At 35.7% G+C, this 19699-nt stretch overlaps 1 protein-coding gene across 7 annotated transcripts in view; it reads left to right on the top strand.

Moving 5' to 3' along the window:
• The window catches only part of fam168a (family with sequence similarity 168 member A), a 193489-nt gene that overhangs the window by 59699 nt on the left and 114091 nt on the right, over positions 1–19699 (top strand). For 6 of the 7 annotated variants that reach the window (XM_028800345.2, XM_028800340.2, XM_028800342.2 and 3 more), the window contains exon 2: positions 15230–15343. The exons of the other annotated variant lie outside the window; for it this stretch is intronic. The gene's annotated coding sequence lies outside the window, so the exon portion shown is untranslated. The remainder of the gene's footprint in view (positions 1–15229; positions 15344–19699) is intronic. 7 annotated transcript variants of the gene reach the window in all.

Consider the following 19699-nt stretch of genomic DNA (forward strand, 5'->3'; position numbering starts at 1 on the left):
GACATAAAGTTTTTTTTTCTTCACTGTGTCCGTATTTTGTTTTCTTCACCGTGGCCGTAATGCGCTTCCGTAGGGCTATACCAGAAATAGCATCATAAATGCAAGTTGCAGTTTTATTATTTATGTACTGTTAGGTCCATAAATATTTGGACAGAGAACTTTTTTCTCATTTTGGTTCTATACATTGCCACAATGAATTTTAAATGAAACAACTCAGATGCAGTTGAAGTGCAGACTTTCAGCTTTAATTCAGTGGGGTGAACAAAACTATTGCATGAGAATGTGAGGCAACTAAAGCATTTTTTTAACACAATCCCTTCATTTCAGGGGCTCAAAAGTAATTGGACAATTGACTCAAAGGCTATTTCATGGGCAGGTGTGGGCAAGTCCGTCGGTATGTCATTATCAATTAAGCAGATAAAAGGCCTGGAGTTGATTTGAGGTGTGGTGCTTGCATGTGGAAGATTTTGCTGTGAACAGACAATATGCGGTCAAAGGAGCTCTCCATGCAGGTGAAAGAAGCCATCGTTAAGCTGCTAAAACAGAAAAGACCCATCCGAGAAATTGTTACAATATTAAGAGTGGCAAAATCTACAGTTTGGTACATCCTGAGAAAGAAAGCAAGCACTGGTGAACTCAGCAACGCAAAAAGACCTGGACTTCCATGGGAGACAACAGTGGTGGATGATTGCAGAATCATTTCCATGGTGAAGAGAAACCCCTTCACAACAGCCAACCAAGTGAACAACACTCTCCAGGCATCAGGCGTATCGATATCCAATTCTATCATAAAGAGAAGACTGCATGAAAGTAAATACAGAGGGTGCACTGCAAGGTGCAAGCCACTCATAAGCCTCAAGAATAGAAAGGCTAGATTGGACTTTGCTAAAGAACACCTAAAAAAGCCAGCACAGTTCTGGAAAAACATTCTTTGGACAGATGAAAGCAAGATCAACCTCTACCAGAATGATGGCAAGAAAAAAGTATGGAGAAGGCGTGGAACAGCTCATTATCCAAAGCATACCACATCATCTGTAAAACACGGTGGAGGCAGTGTGATGGCTTGGGCGTGAATGGCTGCCAGTGGCACTGGGACACTAGTGTTTATTGATGATGTGACACAGGACAGTAGCAGCCAAATGAATTCTGAGGTGTTCAGAGACATACTGTCTGCTCAAATCCAGCTAAATGCAGTCAAATTGATTGGGCGGCATTTCATGATACAGATGGACAATGACCCAAAACATACAGCCAAAGCAACCCAGGAGTTTATTAAAGCAAAAAAGTGGAAAATTCTTGAATGGCCAAGTCAGTCACATGGGGCCTCATGTGCAATGCCGTGCGTAGAACTCACACTATAACATGGCATAAGCACAAAAGCGGGAATGTGCTTACGCTCAGAAAAATCCAGATGCAAGAATCTGTGCGTACGCAAACTTTCACGTTATTCCACTACATAAATCCCGATCAGCGTGAAAAGTAACGCACGTGCACGCGCCTTCTGTCCCGCCCCAACTCCTCCCAAAATTTATGCCTCTTTAAATATGCAAATCGATATAAATAGCCTTCTGTGAAAAGACAATGGGAAAAGCACAGGGGAAAATATAAGAATTTCAGCAAATACCAAGTGGAGGCAAAGGAAAAACGTACTATTTGTTGGTTTAAATAATGGTATAATCAACAAAAGAAAGTTGATCGAGTGACATAGTGTTGGAGAAACTTGAAAGCTCAAGTTCACAAAGTCGCACAGTGCCTGAAATAAAAAAGAAGTTGTCACATATCAAAGTCGGCGTGAAAAGGTGACTCGTAGCAGACCGTCTGAGTGTCATATGAAAGCTTATTAGGGTACAGAGAAAAAAAATAGGCACACAATGGGAAAAATGCACGAAATGTCAACTTTAATCTCGAAATTTCCACTTCAATCACGTAGTTTATTTTGTCATTAAAGTAGAACATCATAGACTTCATCTTAAAATCATTTATTTTACTAGTTTCTCAAATCCCATCGTAACTAAAGTAGGACTTTAAATGCTTTGTTCTGTGTTTGATCTTCTATGTGCTCTATGCGTATGAATCACTATGTGCTTCCGTTTTTTCTCCGACAGTACACAGAATCCATTACATTCGTGATATTACAGCTCTCTGAATAATTAAAATACTGAGATGTATACGTGATATTTTTTTCATGATGATAGGAATGAAAGCATGTTATTAAACATGGGAACACGGTGGCGCAGTGATTGTTAATATCTCATGCAGGAGGCTTGCTGCGCCATGTGCGACCTTCGATGAAATAATTTATTACAGAAGTACTGTCTCTTTCAAACGTACTAACCTCCAATTCCTGTCCTTACTTTTATTTCTCCATATACCCAATCGCCACACAATCAGCTCTGTAATAGACATGAAGCCATCTGTAAGCTTAGAACGCCGATTCTTCAAAACTTTTAAGGAACATTGAAATATCTTCGTAGTACATGTTTAATTATTCTATCCGTCTATCCTTCCAGTGTCGCATCAGCACCAGCAATAATACATATTCATTCAATCCTCTTTACTCCTTGTGGAGCATAGGGTCTCGACAGTTGTCTTCCACTACCTGTGGTCTCTGGCGATCTTTGCTTCTTCCCAAGGCAGGTCGGTGGCTTTGAATTCTTCATTTAGACTCTGTCTTCTTTAATAAATGTTATTGTAATAGAATTAATTTGTGATTCAAAATTTAGGTGTTTACCTATAACAACTAAACTCTTTTGGCTTATTTTGTAAAGCTAGAAGATCAGGGGGTTATTTTTCGTATGTGGATTACTCGTTTAGCCGGATGTAATTGTTGATGATTTGGCATGATCCTGGATCTGTCAGTTTTTCGAAACTCTTGCTGGAAGTGTTGTCATAGCAACACATCCTAATCCTCAAACCTGCTCGGAGAAGGTTTGTTCGATGTAAACAATGATTAGCTCACACACTTTAATCAGTGTCCGTGCATGGAATTCATCCAGTCATGACTTCACCGTTCATGAATGAGCGACCAATTGATATCGGTACGCAAATTATAAGAAGAGAATTTCATATCGAGAGGGTTTTTGCGATCGGCAAGATCCTTTGTTGCTCCCGGAGGAAATTCTTTTCGAAAGATACCGCTTTAGCTGAGGGGGAATATTGTACTGCAAAAATTTATTAGGACCTTATATTCTCACAACCACACAGACAGTATGCATTGCTTTGAGTTTTTTGCAAGTGGCACTTTTTTTATATACTGTAGGCGATGCAGAAAATCTATCTAAAAGTGCAGTTTGCCAGGCAATTCGTAAAGTCTGTTTGGCTCTGAAATATTTCCTTCGGGTTTTCATAGTGTTTCCTGGACACCTGCGTGTGCAGACAAAAGAGGCGTTTCGTGCCATTGCAGGTAGGTAATACACAGGCACAAACACCCACAGTTCCATAAAGAATCTCACAATCGGCCTAACATTCTCATTACCCAGGATTTCCAAATGTGATTGGGGCACATGGGACTGATCAGAGTGGAGTTTGATCAAACATTATTTGGAAAATGTACCTCTCCTCCTGATGAATAATCAGACACAGTGTCGTCTTCAAATATTTGACCTTTGTCAATATCTCGTTGGTCAGACACAGGTTCTAGGGATATGACATTCCCTGCAACTGACCCAAAAAAAGAAGGCTATATGGAACCTACCTATGGCACACATTGAGGACAAATATATGCAATGACCATCCTTTACCTGAAATGAAGTGACCACTGCATCCTGACACTGGTCCTGAGGTGGAGCTTCCCACTGGAATACCCTCAGAAACAGGGCAATTTGCTGGAGAGCCAACTCTTTTGCAGGGGTTAGGTCTGGACCGCGTAGACCTCCACCTGTTTTTTGCTTGTCTGCCTTCTTATTAGCTTTAAAATTAATGTTCTTTACATTATATATGATTCTTTATGTCAACAATTCTTTAAATAGTTATATACCAATATTTACCAGTTTGAAGTATATTGTTGTACTTCACTTTAACCTGTTCCCATGTTCTCCTTGTGCTCACGTTTGACTTGGAATTATGACATATTAAATAATAATTAATCTGACGCATAGGAAATGAAACGCTGCTTTTAGTAAGTACAATGCACACGCGTTTAATTTGTCGGCTGCTTTTTGCCAGCCGTCTTTTCTGGTTTGGGCTGCTTTTGCAGTGTTACCCTTTGTGCATATTAAATCTTGAAATTCTTCATGTCCTTTGAATAAAAGGTCTTGCTCCGTTTATGTGAAAAAAAAAATGCGTCCGTTCTTTCGTCATTTTGTTACAGCCTATCAAAGACTTGCTGATCATGTTTTCTAGACTCAATATATATGGGCTTTTCAATCAGCGCGGGCGCGCGCATTCATCTCTGATGATTAGATCCAGCTAGACTAATCTACTACACGGCTGCGTTTGAAAAACTGACTTATCCCGGATGAGTTTCACCGGCATTAACTCATCCAAGATGAGGCATCTGATCTTGGATGATTTAAGCGACATACGGAAAATACCCCCTAGGTTTTCTCATCGATCCTCAGTTTTTACTGTAGCCAATAACTAGACTTTTTATACCTTATTTAATTTAAGGCAGTTACTGTTCTTTCATTCTGTAATGCTGATAACAACATGTGTTTCTGACATAGTTACTAAGACATGAAGAATTTTTTTCTTTGAGCTGAACATGATTGAATTCTGTTTAAAGCAATACTCGAAATGCTGAACTACTGTATAAGGAAGTTAATAAAAATGCTATGATATTTTCTATCAAATAGAACACTGAAGTTTAAGAGAAAAAAGACTGATATGTTATTTGTATCATCAAAAAGCCATATGTCATTTGCTACTTTAACCATAGCCGTTTCTGTGGTATGATTACATCTAAAACCCGACTGGTACTTCTCAAGAATACCGTTTTTAATCAAGCCGTCATTTAACTGTTGAAAAACACCTTTTTAAAACCAAAATTAAGGAAAAAGGTTAAGTTACAGAAGTCTAAAATTATTCAAGTAGTATAGTTATTTTTCTTAAATCAGTTGTTTCAAAGGATTTTAAAAAAAACTTTGGGGAAAATACCTGACAGTTTTGAGTAGTTAACTGTGTTGAGTACTCTTTTTAGTGTTGGAGTGATACAAAACAGTTCCAAAGCAAATACTGGATAACTCCATTATTTATTCCACTGTTTATTTTTACATTAAGAAATTGCAGCAAAAGCTTAAAATAATTGAGTGTTTTTGAATTTCCGACACTGTCGTTAATAATTTTGGAGAAATAGGACCACCTCTGATATCGAACTGTGCTATATTGTATTTAGTTATACGAGTCCTTAGAGATCCTAATAATAGCATACATGTATATTGCAGTACAATAAGAAAGAACTAGGACATGTACCATGAGGGAAGGGTTGAAAAATATACATTTTAATGGCTAGATAAAGAGAAATTATTTTCTTAGTATTTAGTCATTGAAGAGTGTGGGAGACCTTGCAGAATGTTATATGCTGTTATTGCTGAATCATTTTCCTACTTACTTTATATTGTGTACAACTTACCAGGTTGAAGACTTATGAAGAAATAGAGCAAATCCCAGCTCAGTGTAACAACATTTAATGGCTCACTCTGCCTTACTCTTTTAGGGAAGCAAATTTCTTAAATCTGATTTTTTTTTCTTATATAAATTAAACTGCAAAAATTATTTACAAAGTTAAATTTTTTTGTGCATGCATGAGTGACAATTAAATGAGAAGTTCACCCTAAAAAGGTGACACATGTACTTACGTATTTTAACACCAAGACTACTATTGATACACTATGTTATAGCATAAGATGTGCTTTAATGAACTCAGTCCTCCCACTTCCCTTAGAAGCAAATTCAACCTTAGTGACCACTTTCTATTGAGATATAAAAAGTTTTCATGACCATGACTTGATTTTTCCACAGCTGAAGGAGTTCTGTAAGGAGAAGTGGGAAAAAAATTCCTCTAACTTAATGTGTAAGACTGATATTGTTTAATAAAGGGTATCCAGTTTAAAAAATACAAAAGAAGGTTATTCTTTGCAATCATGTATTCAAAAAGACACCCCTAGCATCAATACCTGAAGTTGCCACCTTTGGCAGATTTAGTCTTGTAGGTGTTTCTTATAATATTATCAGTCTTACATGTTGACTTGGAGAAATGTTGCCCACTTTTCCTTTTCCTTCAGCTGTGTAGAAATCAGGTAAATATGATTGATGGGACTTTGTTGGGCAGAATTACACACTATCTACTCAAATAATTTCTTTGGGCTCAAAGTGTGAACTTTAACTTTGCCATTCCACAGGCCTCAGACTTTTGCTTTTTATAGCAGTTCTTTTGTGTTTTTGGTTGTTGTTTTATAATGTCCACTTATGGTTTAGCCTTTGTTTTTTAAAGAATGACCTTACATTCTCCTCAAGCATGATTTTTTTTTTTTGTTGTTGGCTGACTTGTACACTTTTACATTACTAATGACTAATGCTTGTCTAGATTGTTCATCCTTTGATTTTATCCTTCGATGTCCTGGGAGAGATGCTCTTAGCATTAAGTAACCACACACCCCAATAGGTAACATCAAATCACACCATAGGTTTCTGATGTAACTATCTAGTGAAGTTCTTATTCATAGGCACCTAGCTTTGGGGGCACCTGATTCTGATTTTAGAAATTGGATGCATGATTGGGTTGAAAGTTTTTTCTTTTTTCAGCACAAGGGATTGCATTTTAGTGTGATTCTATAGTGTTTTTTTTTAATGAGACGAAAAGGCAGGGTCTGCCTGTTTTTTCACACTGTTGTACTTGCACTTGTTTTGGTGAATCTGTCATTTCTGTTGTTTTTATTTATATATATATATATATATATATATATATATATATATATATATATGTATATGTATATATATATATATATGTATATGTATGTGTATGTGTTTATCTTTTTATATAATCTTCATTTGGATCTTGATCTGTGTTTGTCCGCGAATTCACTGCCTTGTGTGGTGTTCCTGCTGTGTTCAGTAGAGGGCAGTAGTGATGGAGGAGGAGAGGAAGTGAGGGGGAGGATCGTTGGATGAGGTTGGAGTGTGGTGATTAAAGAGGATTGAACTAAAGGAGACTACATGCTGTTTGTACTGGCTGAATACACAACACCTTGGTTGTTACTTTTGTTTACAAACACTGTCGATACCACTCTTTATGTTTAGATCTGGCCTCGACACCTGCTTCGTTGTCGAGACTGTGGTTTTTTGTGTTTCTATCGACCGTCGTTGGCAGCACTTTGTCCAAATCGAAAGTTCACCCACTTCTTGGAGTCCGCAGTCAGAGTATATAAGTCGGACACACTTCTGTGATTTTCCATCAGTCGGCATTTGGAGTTCAAGAAAGAAGCACTGGTTCTTCCTTACTCTTTGGATTGCCACAAAGCAACCTGCGAGATTGGAGAAAGGTTGAGAAGAGATCATGAGAGGAAACGACAGCGTCATGAAAACGAGACGGACCGTGAACGGAGAGAAGCAGAAATACTCCTCCACCACCACATAATTACTATTCGGACAGTGATTCCGAGTAGGCTGTTCCTATCGAATCAATGTCCAAGGGTTTTGTTTTGTAATTTTGTTTCCCTTATAAAAAATCATAATGCTATATGACGAAGGGCCCAGTTCACGACTGGCAGCCGCGTTTAAACAGGGAGCCCTTCACAGACAACTTTAACACGCGCAGCGTAGTTGGGCGCACATGGCCAGTGTGTGTATGTGTGTATGTATATATATATATATATATATATATAAATATAATATATATAATATAAGCAGCTGTCAGAAGAAAGGACTCACTTTCATTGATCTACACGCATACTAAATCAACAGGACATTTAACTGGGACAATGTACAAGTAAAATATAAGGCCAGTAGTAAAAGTGTCAGAGAGCTGGCCTAATCTTGGCTATCAAATGAGAACGCCATCAACAGACACTTGGACATAAATCTAGCATATGCAAACTTAAGAAGAACATGTTCATAATAAATAAATTGTACACCCAAGACCCCACCCCCCCCACGTAATTTTTTACTATATATTGCTTTTGATTCTTGCAAGTCTAAGCATTATCCTCTGATGAAGGCCCCTGACAGGGGTTGAAAGCTCAGGAATAAAAACTACTTTATGATACGTGATTCATTTTTTCTCCCTTTGTGGATCTCCAGCTGCTAATATGCAAACCGTATCACAGACCTTCTCTTTCTCATATATATATATATATATATATATATATATATATATATATATATATATATATATATATATATATATATATATATATATATATATATAATAATGTATGTGTGTGTATATATACAGGTGCTGGTCATAAAATTAGAATATCATGACAAAGTTCATTTTATTTCAGTAATTCCATTCAAAAAGTGAAACTTGTATATTAGATTCATTCATTACACACAGACTGATGTATTTCAAATGTTTATTTCTTTTAATGTTGATTAAACACCTTCCATGTGTTATAAATTTGCCATTGCAGGTCCACAATTCATACTCATTCAATACAAATGAATGTTTTGAATGGTGTACCAAAAAAACAGATTTCAAGTTTGACTTTAAAACCATTTATGGTCTTGCCTTTATTTGTAAATGAAGTCCATGAGCCTATTCTTCTCCACAAAAAATCTCTGTCAATTTCTTGTAAAAGTCCTCCTTATTTTCCTTTAGTTTTAAAAATCTTAATCTTCCATTTTGGCAGTCAGTCGGAACTAAAAGTAAAAATAAATGGACTGCTGCAGTGCTCTTGACTTTCTGATATTGCTAACTTATTTGCGCCTAGAGCCTCTTCGTAGAAGAACAGCAGCAATGAGTGCGGCATGGTATTGTCTGCCTCACCTTGTGCCTTTTCACTGTGGTGTTATGTCCGATCAGCAAGACTGAATATGTCACACACATTCATTAAAGATATTAGCCAGACTGTGGAAAGTCAGAGTATATAACAAACGTGTCTGCAAACATATTAGTGAAATACAGATAGACAGCAACAGGCACGCGCCAATTGCATGCATCAACCCAGTGTGTGAGGGACAGCGCAGTCTGAGCGCAGCACAGTCACTGCTGCACCTTGCGTTTTTTCCCTGTATTTGACCAGGAAATACGCAAATTCAGCAATTTTGACTTTAAAAATGATCAAAGTTATTGGAATCATACAGAAAACAAACTTATAGCACAGACAAGTGGACACATTATTTTATGTTATTTTTTTAGCATGTGTAATTCATTCTTCATTTCTTTATTCTACACAACATTTCCACTCTTTGAGGCATTCTATCATGAAGAAACTGCCACATGGAGCATACACCAGTTAATCTTCTGAGTCACATTGTTACCCATTGTATAGTGTAATGTGTAAGTTTTCCTTTCACAGGTCAAAATTACTGGAAGTCTTTTCCCGATTTCTTTTTTCATTTACTCAAAATTTCATGGCTTCTGTTTAATACCAAGTTTTTTTTACTTTTGCTGTTTATCCATTGTTATATCACTAATTAATTCAAGAAACCATATTGTACTTTTTTTTTCTCCTCTACTAACATTTTAAGAAGTAAAATCATTGGCTCATTTAGCCAAAGCTATTTAATTGCATCTTTTTTTAACTGACATCCAGATTTTTACTCTGATCACAATAATTTAGTGATTCAGTAATTTGTCTGTTTTAACTGCCCTTGTTGGATTAGAAAGTAGTTTTACAATGAGGAGAAATGTGTCCATTGTTATTTGTCAAACTGCAAAAAGTAGCAAATTACCTAGCATGTAAATGTAGTGGTAGCAAACCTTTTTACCCTGAAACATGTTATTCCATATAACAATTTTCATGTCTTGCTTTAATGATAGTGACGTCTTGGTGAATTTGACTCACGTTCTTAATATCATAAAATTTGTCAGTTATTAAACAAATTAATATTATTGGTTATAAATGCACATTCTTGTGAGCATATTAATGTGGACAGTTTTGCTGATTATTGGGTACACCATGGAGTGTGCATTTAAAAAGACAAGTGTGCACAAAATCAAATGCAATGCCTTGCACAAATATTCAGACCCTTAAGGAATTCTTTAATTTCATTGTATTCTAATTTTTTGCTGTTTGATTTAGCATTAAACTATCACATTAAATTAAAATAATTTTGATTTGAGTGTGTTGAAAGTAAATATTACAATGAATAATATTGCAGTACAGGATTTCTTTCAGTAAAATCTATAGACAGGAAATGATACTGTATACTGAAAAGAGGAAGACCATATAAAAGAGAAGTGACAAGTCTTTACCTTAAATTTTGCTATGGAGAGGAAAATTATTTGATAAACTTGTGTAAGGAAGTACTTTATCTTGCCTGGTGTTCTAGTGAACTATCTCATTAAAACTGCTTTAAAAATTTTTCACACGATAGTTTGTTTTCTGCATGTAATAGTATAATAAGAATATTGTTGAGACTGAATCATCTTTAGTGAAGTTTCTTTGTTGGTGAGAAGATGAAAGTGAAAGCTACAGGCAACCTGTCCAGTACACTGCAGTCATAGTAGACAGTAGTATAAATAAGTTATGATAAACAAAGTAATATTTGTGCTAGGGAAAAAATGGGAGGTGTGGTGTAGCTCCCAACCTTCACTAAGTTTGAAATGCTTTAAAAGTCTCAGATTGCAGAGGTAATGAAAGATCCTGAAGAAGAAGAAAATGAAATTAAATTGAGTTCCAAGTGGAGTTTACTTTTACCAAAAAAGACTGATGAATTATAATAACGGGAAATTCTCACCCTGACAAGGACATGCATTCTGTTTTCCCAGGAATGTATGGGCTTTTAACTGAAAACCATTGAAGGATTTCTGTTGTTGACTGAAATGCTGGTTTTGCTCGATTGTTCACAAGATAATGGCCTTTTCAAAACAGATGTAGTGCTTGTATGAATGCCAAGCATTTGATTATAATAGGCTTTTTATGAGACAAATGTTTTTGAAGGACATGTGGTAGACAATAATTTTGTTTAAAGAATATGCAGTTTTAAATTTTTGTATACATTTTTTATATTCTTACTAATAAGTGAAGCCATAAGCGGAGGAATATGGATATAAACAAACAGAAGTGCATTTTTGTTACTGTAAATTATTTTTGTGTAGAAACCATAATGCAAATCACAATATCAGTATTTTTTTAAATAATCTAGTTGTTTTTTGAGTACTAGTTCAGAGATGTGTTTGAACAAAAAGATTCTTGTAGCACTGCTGCTTTCATGGGAACATTATTTAAGAGTTTAATCAAAAGAGGAAACAAGGCCACGCTTTTCATTATTTGTTTCATAGCTCTTAGATATTATTTAAATTACTGTATTATTTCATACTATGTAAGCACGATTCATACTCAAAACCCCATTTCTCCCCTTTCTTAAAAGTTGTATCACCTGCTGCTGGCATGTTTCACTTTGTATTAGGCTGTTTGACCTAGGTTGTAAGCAGGCACACAAGTCTTTTATTAAGTTTGCATTTTTCATTTTAAGTTTTCTTCACTTCCACAGCTGCCCAGCTCATGTGGGATTTTTTTTTCTTCTTTGAGAAAAGCACATCATTGAGCATGATGGTGTGTCTTTGGGTGGTAAATATTCAGTATTTTTTACACGTAAATGCATAAGAGTATGACCACTTACGTTTAAACCTTGTAATTTAGTAGAGCTAGTTGTAGAAAAAATTGGTGGCAGTGTGATATCATGACACATTACATTTCCCAGTAACAAAATATATGAATTACTTTTTTGAGTTATTAATCCACCTCTGGATGTAATAAGATCATGGAAAATGTTGTTCTTATCATCACATACTGTATGTTATTTCCATTAAATTAACTTGTTTTCATCCATTGAAATTCTATTAGGGTGAGGGAATACTGCAGATCAGCTTGGAAATGAAACACAAGCAACTCTTTTTTTTTTTTTTTTGTCTGTCCCTAGAGAAAGAAGACGTAGAGGGAGAGAGAAAAATAGGTATTTTGTTCATTTTGGTACTTTGCAACTTTTGTTTATGACTTGCATACTGATGTTGCAGTAAAGCCGAGAAATTGCCTCAGTAATCAACATTTGGACCTATAGTTTTTGTATATATTGCAGCTTGAAAACGTGAAAGTACTTGAGGGAAAAAATAACCATGTTAACATTAAAAATATACAGAAATTTTAGTTCTATTTTCTTTAATGTATATTTTTTACTACCTTCTTAATAACTGGCTATAGTGAGCTTTATTTATTTATTTATTTTTTGTAAACTTAATATTATAGACTCTAAAACACAATTTAGATCATTGGACTAATAATAAAAAACATTGTGCACCTAATGCAGATTGGTCAAGAGGTAAGATGCATCATAATTGCAGGAGCACATTTGCAGTGATCCCTTTGTTGTCAAGCAAGTGGAAGCCATTGCATTAACAATGATTGTCAGTTAGTGTTATGCCTTTCCAAATTATTTTTGAGCAGCTGATCTTGGCAAGCCAAAATAAAAGAAGTCTGAATACAGTAGACTCCCGCCAAGTCGTGGTTCAGAATTTGCGGCCTCTGTCGTTTGCAGATTTTTCCTTAGAACCTAACTAATAATTGCTAGTGGAAACCACAAATATCCTCCGCAATTTTTTATGGCTTTTTTCGTGGCAGTACTGTACTGTAGAGAGAACAGGAAGCAACCATAGAGGAAAACACAGCTTGGAATGGTGACAGTAGCCAATCCGAGAGCGTTGTTCATTTCTCCTTGCTGCTGATTGACTGCTGCCCTGTGACACATTTCCGGCTGAGTGTTCTCTTGTTTTCCGTTTTGTTGTTCTTAAAGCCCCAAGGTGCCGCCGAAACGCCCTGCACCTTCTAAGGCTTCTGGCAATGAACCTAAGTGCCAGAAGAAGTTTAAGACACTCCAGGATAAGGTTGAACTACTGGATTTGCTCCGGGAACTAAAAAGTTATGCCACAGTAGTGCGCCATTATGGCATTAATGAAAGCACCTTATGCTACATAAAGAAGACCGAGGCAGCAATCAGGAGGACCATATCAGGAACCTATGAAGGAAAGCCAACACAAAACCCCACTAGAAAAAGACTCATCCGAAGATACGACTCCTCCTGAAGTGCCTGAAGAAGAGGCGCCACCCAAGGAGCTGTAAATCCTCTGCATTGTACTGCACAGCTAATTCATCATTAAATTAAATTATTACGTATTTACCCTATTTATAACAAAGAAAACGACCGTGCTTAGCAAAGAAAACATGCTTGCATGAATTACAGTACATATAGTGGTTAAATTGGTATTTTACATTCTAGTACTGCGGGAGACATAGCAGTACAGTACTGTACAATATACGGGTTTACCTTTACATTCTTTTTTTTTTTTTTACATAATGTATTAAGCTGAATTTGAAATGAAATTAAAGTGTTTTGGGGGCATGTTTAGGGTTTAAACTATAAAAATAGGCATTTTTTTTTTTTTAACCACATCCAAAATTTGTGGTTTTTCACAATTCGCAGGTGGTCTAGGAAAGTAACCCCCGTGAATTTCGGGGGGTGTACTGTATTTAACTATTATATCTTTAAAAGCTGTATATATATACAGAACAGAAGCCCTTCACCCATTTCCATTACTTATAGAATTCATTATACACTTTCTGCTCCCCGACATCACATCACAAGCTCCCTGCACATCACAATGTAATTTCAAAGTTCCAACATAAACAAAACATAATATAACAGAATTTATAAAGAAAATTACAATACAGGAGAACATTTACATTAATACATTAACATTGCCATCAGTGGTTTTTCAGTTTTGTTTGCCTCGAGTTTTATATTGTTCATTGTTCTTCTTACTCCATAAATTGAATGGAGCATGAAGTACTTTTGCCGTTTTGTAAATGTTTACTATTTCAGTTTTTTTGTGACAATTCCAACACCACACTTTTGTTTATCAGCCATAACAATGTCTAGTAGATTGAATATATTAAAAGAGAAAAGCTATGAAACACTGTTAAAACTGAAGGTACGTAACTGACACTGTGATTTCAAAATTCGTCCTGAAGCGTGATGCTGGCAAAGAACACTACGCGCTAGCAAAAGGGAGATTCCAATGTGCACAGCTTGTAATATATTGCATGGCAGTAGTAGTGCAGTAATAGGTAGGTGCTGGTGTGCACTTTTTTCCTTTTTTTTTTTTTTTTTTTTAAATCACGGTTAATCAAGTGATGGATAATGGAGGGTTTACTGTAATGAAATGTGAGTCCATGTTTTTGTTTACAATATGACATTCAAGCTTGTAAAATTTATAAATAAGAGAGTACAGAAAACCTCTTGCCAATAAAGTTATTTCTTTATGCAACAAGGAGAGCACAATACTTGCTCTCAGTGTAATTTTTGTTTTATGCCATGCTTTTGCACATCTGCTTTTGTATTAACGGTTAACTTAACCCACATAGTGATATTTTTCGTTTGTGGTCCTTTAAAGCAAACTCTTTTTGTTGGTGTACCTATAGCAAAATAGGTTTCACAATGGTCAGCTGTACTCAGTTTACTAAAAGTGGTGAAAGTAATGGCTGTTTAAGAGAAATGTCAGTTTTGGAGCACCTTGATAGAACTGGTTGTGTGCTTACTGACATTGACAGAACAACACTTTCTGAACAGAAATGGACTATTTGTCCTCTGGCTGTAAGTGTTCAGTAAATGGTACAGAATATATATTTAGGTGTGATGGAACTGTCCAGAATCATCATTAATGTTTGCATCACTGATTTTATATGAAAATTTGATTTGTAAGAAAATTTAAAATGTCATGCTTGTCATGCTATATTGTGAATAGACTGCATGTTCTAGAGTGAGTGTTGCTCTACTTGGGGATCTTTTCTGCCTTCTGTGTGGAATAGGCTTTGGTTTATCAATACCCTGTTATAGAACAAGTGGGATTAGAAAAATGGATGAAAAGAAAGACTATATTTTAAAAGCGTAATATGCTTATGTCATCATTTCCTGAACAAACTATGGAATAGGCTTGTGTCAAGAATGAAATACTGTCAAAAATAGAAGGTTAAGTGTGTTTAAAAAAAAAAAAAAAAAAAAGTGCAAATTTGATGTTAATTTGAAACTCTCAAACTCTTTTATACTTAATCAGTTGTTTTTGTGTTATTTACAGGACACTCTGCCTTGTGTAGGGGAAGACCCGAATGATTAGAGTTCCTGACTTTACTGTCGGTCTGTGAGCCTGGAGCACAATTTCAGTGAACACCTTCCTTTTCAATAACTTCAGGTGGGCAGCTAATGATGCAGATGATGTTTTCAGCTTCAGGGGTGGAAGTTCTTTTCTCCTCAATGACAACAACTTGACTTTGTTTCTAGAAATTTCTGTACATGGTGTATGTGTTGTTACTTCTAATAGGATTAACGAATCTCCATTTTTCCCCTATACCGTCATCTTATCTTGATATTTTTCACTCTAAATGTTTATGCTATGAGAAACCTCAGTGTTCAGTTTAATTTGATGAATACTGAGATCTGGTCCAGAGTAAGACTTTTAATAGTCATCAGCTTTTTTGTTTCAGTTATGTGTTTTTGAAAGTAAGATCTTGTCTCAGAGACCTCATTACAGTCATGTGAAAAACAACACACCCCATGGAAATTGTTGACCTTTTCAACATATTAGTACAGTCAAATATTAGATCTTCATTCAAAACAGTGCAGATAAAGGTGATATACTTGAGTAAATGACACATAAAATTGTCATGATGTATTCATTCTTATTATCTAAAGTAACATAAATGCAGATTTGTCAAATGGAAAAAAGTAAGTATACCCCTATATTTGTCACCAATTCAAATTCATAAAATTAGAATCAGGTGTTCTATATTAGATGTCAATAATTAGTATCTCCTTAGGGAGTATGCAGGTGGAACCTGTCTTATTTCAACCCCAAATATCTAGGGTGTTGTGTTCTCTTTTCTATTGATGTATGTGGTGTCATGCCAAGATCAAAGGGGTTCTTTTTTAAAAAATTCAGAAAGAAGGTTGTGAATGCCTACGAGTCTGGTGAGGAGCTCAAACAGATCACCAAATTATTTGAAATCAATCATTTCTCAGTAAGAAAAATCATTTGCAAGTGGTGTTGATTTCAAACGACCTCTGGTTTGTCCAGAAATGGCTGACCCAGCAAATTTAGCCCAGGAGCGGATACTTGGATACAAAAATAGGTCATAAAGACCCCTGAATATCACTGTGGGACGTGCAGGTACTCTAACTCAAAGTGCATGCATACATAATACAGTAAGAAAGATTGAACTAACTTAATCTGCATGCAAAATGTGCCAGGAAAAAGTCTTTCCTTTTATCTGTAGGGACTTGTTAGTATGACCTTTTTGCCTATTCAAATATGTTGAAAAAGTCAACAATTTCCATGGGATGTACTTTTTTACATGACTATATATGCTGTAAGTTTATCCATGATTTAAGATAGTCCTAGTTTAAAACCAGATTTTTCAATAAATATGCACAAGCTAGTTTTTAGTAACTGATTTGTAGATCAGTAAGTACATATTTTTCATAGCCATGTCTGCCGCTGAAAGGTAAATTTAAATAACACATCTTGAGAGTAGTAATCTCTTGTATACACATGATCCACAAAGTTGCCACCACAACTTCACTTCTTCAATATGTTTATACAGTATGTTTGTGTGACTAGAGCTGAACTGGGGGTGGTTAATGGGGCCTAAAATAAACATCTAAGGGAATTATTTTGGATAGTAAGAATGGTCAAAATAAGTTGTTGATTTATAACGTATACCCACTAATATGGTTTACATCATTCTATAATGAGTTTCACCTTTAATAAGCTGTATGAGCTGTGTGGTGGAACTAATCTGTAAAGTGCAATTATTATAACAAAAAAGTATACAAGTATAATAAGTAATAACTTGTTAGTTTTGTCACTAATTTAGAATAAGTTATTTTTTTTTAGATACAAACACTAGCTTATATACTTCTTTCTTAGGTGTCACTCTGTAGCAGGAGGTTACTGTTTTGTCATTAGTTTCTTTATATTGTATGGCTTTTTCTCCACTCATTTTCTGACTTGCTGGGCCTGAATGTGAATTAGCTGAACTGATATTTACTTAGAAGGCTCTAGTGCTTTACCAAAGCTTGTGCTTTGTTGATACCTTGTTAGCTATCAAAAGCATATGCAAAGTATTTGTCTTCACTGGCTTGGAAGTGTGTTGCATGTGACAAGGTTTGCACAATGCTGTACCAAGCAGAAAATCTGCTTGTATGTTACCTATGCACTGAAGTAGAGATTTGTACTCCCCTGAAACCATAATTAATTCTGTATGACAATGTGAGATGTAATTCTAGAGCTGAGTGCAAGAGCAGGTACTTAAGAAAATAATTTGAGTCAATAAATTGGTACTTATTCATTCTGCTACTGAATAAATCAGAGAAACGTTTTAAGTTGCAGCTCATTGTTTTATTAGGTGGTGTGTTTCAGCTCAGCATCCAGTGGGAATGAAACACATTCATGTCAAGACAGAAGCTGCTAAATTAATGAGATGCTAGTTTGATGGTGGTAACTAAAAGTGTTGCTGGTGTTGAAATTCTGTTAAAATTTCTGTCAATGTTATAATTCTCATCTTTTTAAAATTGTCTCAAAAATAAAAAAAGTTGGATATAAAGGTGGATAAATTCCTTTATATTTGTATTTCATTATTGCTGATGGTCAAGAGTTTGTGCATACACAGTGAGCTTTGAATGAGGCTCCTTTGTACACAGCTTGTCAAAGGACTAACCAATCTAGCATTTCACATAAAATATAAAAATGACAAATGATTTGAAAATACAAAATGTATGGATTGTCATATTTTTGAACATGTGAAAATGGTTATATGCTGTACTTGGAGGCATATATATTTCAGTGGGAGTTGGGTTAGGCTTGTTAGATCATAGTTTTTTTGCAGTGTAGGTTTGTGTTTACAATGTTATGAAAAAATAGCGTACACTCCATGACATGATGTGTATTCTTCAGCGTACATGCAAGTATCGCTATTAGATCTGTATATCAGCATTACTAATAAATTTAGATGATCTTGAATTAAATTCAACTTGTTACTTGTACAGATGCAAGTAAAAAATTAATCGTATTGTACAATATATAATATGAAAATTTATGTAAATTTAAGTAAATAGCTAAAACAACATGTACAACCTTACCCTAATCTCAGTGGAAAAAAACAAAACTCTTGATACATTTGTTATTAATGTCAAAAATATTTTGAATACATTGTTAATTCATTTAAAGGAAGATTTATGTTAGTCTTTCACTTGAAAAATTGAAGCTTAGCAAAAGAAAATATTTGTTTGCTGTTAGGACTGGCTGTTCAATGACCTTACAATCTTGTGGATTGAAAGTGTCTCTGAACCTACCTTTACAAGTGCGAATGTTCTTTTCCTGTATACCAGAAAGGAGGAATGAAGAAATACACATACTTCATCTTATGTTTGAGGAAAACTTAATTTCCTCATCTGCTCTCACCAACTTTTCACAGTTAGACAGTAGAATCCATCCTAACTGGCTGCATAGCATCCTGGTATGGTGTGTGCTTGGCTGAAGAACATGAAGCACTGTAGTAGTTGATGGAGTTGGCATAGAATATTACTGGAATCCAGCTGCCTTCTTTTTAGGTCATATATGACACACATTGTCATATGAAAATATTACTAAAGACCTCACATCAGTTTAGTGCACATTGTACCAACAGTCCTGCTTTTCACCTAGGGTCTGTTTGGCAGATTTCAGTTATTCAGATGTATTCTTTTTTGAAAGCAAGTTTCTTAATTCTTGACCTTGCATAATGGGGCAAAGTTGTGCAGTATGTTCCAGATTGTTGACTAAACACTTTGAAATTAGCTGCTTGTATATTTCTTGACGTTTTCCTGGAGTTCTTGGAGACTTAAGCTGTATCTTTTAGTCTACTCTTGAGTAGAATGTGATGGGATGACCTGGCCAAGGTAGACTTCCATTGTTGTGAAATTTTCTCCTATTGTAGATGGTCTTTCAGACAGTACAGTGGTAGACTACACATTGCATGGTGCACAACACAGTGCATTGTGAGCCATTGTACACTACCCCAGAGCATTTTATTTCATTTTAAGGGCCTTGCTCAATGGCCCAGTGTCCCTTCTGGTAGTAATGGGATACTATCACAGTGCAGGTCCTTAGCCTCATACCACCTAGTTCATACCAGCTTCTTCCAGTTCTGAGTCACGGCATAGAGGCAGTGCCTTTGCTGTCAGCCCTGGGCATAGGGCAGGAAAAAGGCTAAGACATGGCCTCAAAGCTAGTTACTTACACATACACACATCTAAACCATTTACACAGGGTGCCAGTATAGAGTGTCCAATCATCCTAAACAGCACATTTTTGGCATGTAAATCTAAAAACACATACTTGGAACAGTGGAGTGGAACAGTAACCTTTGATCGATTGGGGAGTGAGAGAGACTCACAGAAATTGTGTGTAACGGTGAATAAAGATGAGCTGTCGCACTCACAGTTTAGTTCCTGTCTTTTACTCTCAGCTGTGATAATATGAATGATCAATCATAGACAACTGTACATTATT

The sequence above is a fragment of the Erpetoichthys calabaricus genome, chromosome 4, assembly GCF_900747795.2.
Source record: "Erpetoichthys calabaricus chromosome 4, fErpCal1.3, whole genome shotgun sequence".
Lineage (NCBI taxonomy): Eukaryota > Metazoa > Chordata > Cladistia > Polypteriformes > Polypteridae > Erpetoichthys > Erpetoichthys calabaricus.